This window comes from Ovis canadensis, chromosome 1 (genome assembly GCF_042477335.2).
Source record: "Ovis canadensis isolate MfBH-ARS-UI-01 breed Bighorn chromosome 1, ARS-UI_OviCan_v2, whole genome shotgun sequence".
Lineage (NCBI taxonomy): Eukaryota > Metazoa > Chordata > Mammalia > Artiodactyla > Bovidae > Ovis > Ovis canadensis.
In genome coordinates this window covers 150147148-150153123 of record NC_091245.1, presented here as the reverse complement: position 1 = coordinate 150153123, position 5976 = coordinate 150147148, and the positions used below count along the sequence as shown (strand labels likewise).

Below are 5976 nucleotides of genomic sequence, written 5' to 3'. Positions count from 1 at the left end.
TCTTTAATATGCTGTCTAGGTTGGTCATAACTTTCCTTCCAAGGAGCAAGCGTCTTTCAATTTCATGGCTGCAAACACCATCTACAGTGATATTGGAGCCCAGAAAAATAAAGTCAGCCACTGTTTCCACTCTTCACCCAACTATTTGCCATGAAGTGATGGGACCAGATGCCATGATCTTACTTTTCTGAATGTCAGGTTATTGAAATGTAATTTATATACACTAAAGGCCACTCTTTATAGTCATATATTTCCATGAGTTTAAAAACATAAACTAATGTGATGATCACCAGAATGAAGACAGAATGGTTCCATTACCACAAAAGGTTTCTTTATGTCCTTTTGTCGTCAATTTCCCTGGTAAACTTAAATCAGATAGATTTCTGTCCCTATACTTTGACCTTTTCTAGAACATCAATAAAGTCAAGTTTTATAATGAGTAGCTCTTTCTTTCTTCCTGGATTCTTTAATTTAGTGTAATGCTTTTGAGATTCATTCTAACCTAGAAAATCTGGCCATTGGATTGCCTTCCCTAAACATGATGTCCTACTGTCTTTTCACTTACTGGTTAGATACACATTAAGAATAATAGAGTTCATCACTCTAAAGAAAAATTAAAGAATTCTAAAAATTTGTTCTTAAGGCATTTTGTGCAGAACATAAACTGAAAAATTTAGCATCCAAGAACTTGAAAAAAATGTCATTAGTATATGCACCCAATAACTACTCTTATGTACAAGTTGCCCGATTTTTCCTGCATTTACACAATCCCCTTGCCAAAGATAAATTGTTTTCCTTACACTGATATAAGTTTAGATTGAATTGTTGATGTTCAGTCACTCAGTTGTGTTCAACTCTTTGCGACCCCATGGACTGCAGCAAGCCAGGCTTCCTAGTCCTTCACCAGAGTTTGCTCAAACTCATGTCCATTGAGTTGGTAATGCCATCCAACCATCTCGTTGAATTGAATGTAAAGGGTCTACAATGATAATCAAAAAGGAAATTAATTTCAGTCTTTGAGAATAAGACATGCCATTGAAAGACTCCAGTGCACAAACAAAATTCTATTTATTGTGAGAAAGATATAGAACCTGATGTTTTTATCATCAGGAGAAGGACATAATAGAATAATTAAAATAGACTTTATATTTTTATTTGAAGATTGCATTACATAAAAGTCCTCATGACATTTGACAGACACTAAATAGTTTGGAACCTTTATGTTGCTCAGTTGTTATATTTTTATTAATTATTTTGGAAAAAAATTAAGGTCTATTTTTTGACAGTGTGAATAAAACCACTTAAAAAGAATTTTTCTCAAGCTTCATATATGGTTTTTGTGTCCTTTGAAAGTAAAAGTGTTAATTGCTTAGTCATGTTCAATTCTGTGAGGCCATCAGCTGTAGCCCACCAGGCTCCTCTGTCCATGGAATCCTTCAGGTAAGAATACTGGAGTGGGTTGCCATTCCCTTCTCCAACGAATCTTCCCAACCCAGGATCGAACCTGGGTATCCTGTATTTCAGGCAGATTCTTTACCATCTGAGCCACCAGGGAAACCCTTCTTGTCATTTGGTTGACTGCAGAGAGAGAGAGAATAAAATGGATCCAACAGACGTGGCTGTTATCACATTGTTGGAGATAGGCTTGATAGAAATAGATGAAGAAAGGAGAGAAGTAATCATCATGTTGGTGTTTAAAGGGCCTGGGCTTATTCTATTATGTATATTGTTTATGTTAAGTCACAGTATATAAAAAGGCATCACATCTTCTCTCCCACTTTCACATTTTTATCAGGTGTTGATGCAGTGCTATTTTTTACCCTTACTAATTTTTTAAAACATTCAGAGTGAAAATTCAGATATGTGCTTATATAATGTACAGTATACCTAGATTGAAATTGTATCAACTGTGGCAACTATTTACCTCCTCAATTCATTCTGGATACTAAATAAATGTAGCAAAATAGGGGGGCACCCTGCCCAGATTTCTGTAAATATTCAAGTGATTTTCAAATCTCTGTGAAGATTAAAAATTTTCTTTGAGAATGGCTGAAGCTACAGTGTGGCATGAAAACAAAATATATATAGTTATCAGGGCAGAGCAGAGTGTATCAACAAGTAACATAGTGTGGAAGCCAGATTTTTATTTCCAATTTTCTCTCTACCCAGACTGAAGCTAGGAACATGATCTCTCAGTCTTCTGGTCTGGCCTGCATCACTCAAATTTTAGAAACTCTTGAGTGTGTATGTGCACGTGTGTGTGTGTTTGTGTGAGTCCCACGCTGTTTTTATTCTATGCTTTTATGAGTAATGGTCTTTACTGTTTTGGTATATTTCAAGTTTTTTTTCTTTAAGTAGACTTACATAAAGTTTGAATCTTTCTTGGATTTGCTGTGTGTGTGTGTGTGTGTGTGTGTGTGTGTGTGTCTATTTATTTGGTGCCAACCAGGGAAAATCTGGAATCTCTAAACACCTTTTGACTTCTCCAACTCTATTTTTGCTACATTGTACTATTGTGGGACAAGCTGAAAAGAATCCAAAGTCTTGAACTATCATGACATTTTCAATATTTCCCCTAGCTTTCATAGATCTAAGATGTTTTATCATTCTGTTCTTAGAGTCATATAAAGCATGCTATGCTGTGCTTGTGCTGTGCTTGTCATATAAAGGATACTGTGCACGTCCTTGAGAGATGAGCACAACTACAGCCTGTCCATTCATGAGCTTGGTCCTCCGGAAGAAGAGAGTACCGGTGTCGGTGACGTCCAACCCGCAGACCTAGGTGTTCCTGCAGCTCACCCTGAATTCTTGGGGCTGCTTCCATGCCTGCATCTCATACCAAAACCAGCCAATCAACCGTGGTGAATTTGACATCATTGTCCTAAGTGAGAACAAGAGGAATAACGTTGAATGCAACGTGTCCACCTCAGGAGTGAGCATTTACTTTGAAGCTTATCTGTATAATGCTGCCAACGGCACCAGCGTGCCGTGGCACCTCCCGCCCATGCACACAAGCTCTGCCCAGCACAGGCCCTCCACGGCTCTGGAGGAGGAAGATGAAGACTCACCCTCTGAGTGTCACACCCCTGAGAAGGTGAAGAAACCGAAGAACCTGTACTGCTACGTGTAACCAAAGCAATTCTCAGAGGAGTTCCACCTGAAAATCATTCCCTGGCACCTTTACACTTTCCGAGTGTGCCCTGGAACCAAATTTTCACACCTTGGCTCTGACCCTGTCCATAAGCTGCTCACCCTTGTAGTGGATGATGGCATTCAGCCTCCTGTGGAGCTCATCTGTAAGGAGAGGAACATCTCAGCAGCTACGTTCATCTGCTCCATAAGAACATAGGAGGATCCGAGACCTTTCAGGACAAGGTGAACTCTTCCCATTGAGAGCTTCGGTGGGTATATATGAAAAGACCACGTTCTAAAGTCACCCTGAAGGTCAGAAGACATGCCTTGTTGGAATCGTGTCTGAAAGCTACTCAGAATTTCTCCATCTCAGGTTGGAGCAAGAACTTTGAAGTGGTTTTTCAGGATGAAGAAGCTCCGGACTGAGAAGGGCCTCACTGGGAATGGTTTGAATTAATCTGCAAAGCACTATTTGACACCAATCAGCTCTTCACCCGATTCAGTGATACCAACCAAACACTAGTGCACCCAACCCTAATTGCCCCACTCATCTGCTCCAAAAGATGTATGAGTTTGCAGGGCACCTGGTGGGCAAGTGTCTCTATGAGTCCTGTCTAGAAGGAGCCTACAAGCAGTTGGTCCGAGCTTGCTTCACCTGTTCTTTCTTGGCCCAAATCATAGTACTAAATATGCATTACAAGTACTTTCAAACAGGTGACCCAGAATTCTACAAATCTAAAGTTTGTTTCATCCTGAACAATAACATGAGTGGGATGGAGCTGGTCTTTGCAGAAGAGAAATTTAATAAATCAGGTCAACTGGATAAGGTCAGAGAAGATTCCCTGAGAGACCCGCTTCAGAAACAGTAGTAGAATACAGCAAGGAGAAGGAAATGGCAACCCGCTCCAGTATTCTTGCCTGTAGAATCCCAGGGACAGAGGAGCCTCGTGGGCTACCGTCTACAGGGTCTCACAGACTCAGACACAACTGAGTGACTAAGCACAGCACTGCTGTTGATTCTAAGTCACTTCAGTTGTGTCCAACTCTGTGAGATCCCATGGACTGTAACACACCAGGCTCCTCTGTCTCTGGGGATTCTTCAGACAAGAATACTAGAGCGGGCTGCCATGCCCTCCTCCAAGGGAATCTTCCCAACCCAGGGATCAAACCCAGGTCTCCTGTATTGCAGGCAGATTATTTACTTTCTGAACCACCAGGGAAGCCCAAGAATGCTGGAATGGGTAACCTATTCCTTCTCCAGGGGAACTTGCCAACCCAGCAATCAAACTGGGGTCTCCTGCTTTGCAGGTGGATTCCTGACCAGCTGAGCTACCCGGGAACACCCCATATAAAGGAAACTTGTTTACAAAACAATTTTGATAGCCTCTTGAATAGACCGGTCAAAATTGTTTGTCATTAAATTGCTTCCTGTGCTATATAGCAGGTCCCACTAGCTATCTGTTTAACACACGGTAGTGTGTATATGTCAATCCCAATCTCCCAGTTCATCCTCCCTGCCCCAATGTGTCCTATATCTGCATCTCTCTTGATGCCCTGCAAGTAGATTCATCTTTACTGTTTTTATAGATTCCACATATATGTGTTAATACACGATATTTACTTTTCTCTCTTCTTTATAGCACAGGAAGCTCAATTTGGTGCTTTGCGGTGACCTAGATGGGTGGGATGGGCTGGGAGAATGGAGATCCAAGAGGGAAGGGATGTGTGCACATATATAGCTAATTCACTTTGCTGTACAGCAGAAAAAAACCACAATATTATAAAGAAATTATACTCCAATAAATTTTTTTAATAATAGCTTCTGTGTTATCAAGGAAGCATTGTTCATTTGCTAATGAGTTTTTTTTTCTAGGACTTTGTTCTCCCTATGAGTCAGCATAAATGTACATCTTAATAAATGAATAAAGTGTGAGTGGGTGCATAGTAGAAATGGAAGGAAGGAACCATATGTGTTGTTAGCAGATATGCCCTCTGGTTAATTTAGGCTGCTTAGTTGTTGCAAGATGAAGAAATTTACCTCAAGATGGTTCCAGTACTCAGAGTTTATTACCAAAATACATACACATGGGTTCTCAGGAATACTTCTTGGGAAAAGTAGAGATCACAAGACAGTCAAGGAGTAGATGAAATGATTTAAGATTTGATCAAAGGCAGCCTAGCTCTAGAGTCCAGACAGCTTGAGGGGTCTCAGGAGCATGTCTCCATCAGCTGGTTTCCTCAACTTCTACTCTCAGTATCATGGTTTGTTCTTTTCTGCCTTTTCTACTTTCTCCTAATATGACCTCTGCTATCTTTCATAACCTCTCTTTACTTCATTCCTTTCAGTCTTCTTGTCTTCTCTGTATTGTCTCTGTATGTTTAATTCGTACTCTTTTTAAGAAATTTTTATTGAGTTATAATTTACCTAGTATATAATTCCATGAAATTAAAAGATGCTTACTCTTGGAAGAAAAGTTATGACCAACCTAGACAGCATATTGAAAAGCAGAGACATTACTTTGCCAACAAAGGTCCATCTAGTCAAGGCTATGGTTTGTCCAGTGGTCATGTATGAATGTGAGAGTGAATTGTGAAGAAGGCTGAGCGCCGAAGAATTGATGCTTTTGAACTGTGGTGTTGGAGAAGACTCTTGAGAGTCCCTTGGACTGCAAGGAGATCCAACCAGTCCATTCTAAAGGAGATCAGCCCTGGGTGTTCTTTGGAAGGAATGATGCTAAAGCTAAAACTCCAGTACCTTGGCCACCTCATGGGAAGAGTTGGCTCAATGGAAAAGACTGATGCTGGGAGGGATTCGTGGCAGGAGGAAAAGTGGACGATAGAGGA

The 5976-nt window shown here is 40.5% G+C and overlaps 1 pseudogene; it reads left to right on the top strand.

Annotated features, from left to right (window-relative positions):
- Nucleotides 1–1600: 1600 nt before the first annotated feature.
- Nucleotides 1601–4001, top strand: LOC138440544 (apoptosis-resistant E3 ubiquitin protein ligase 1 pseudogene; annotated as a pseudogene).
- The last annotated feature ends 1975 nt before the right edge of the window (nucleotides 4002–5976 follow it).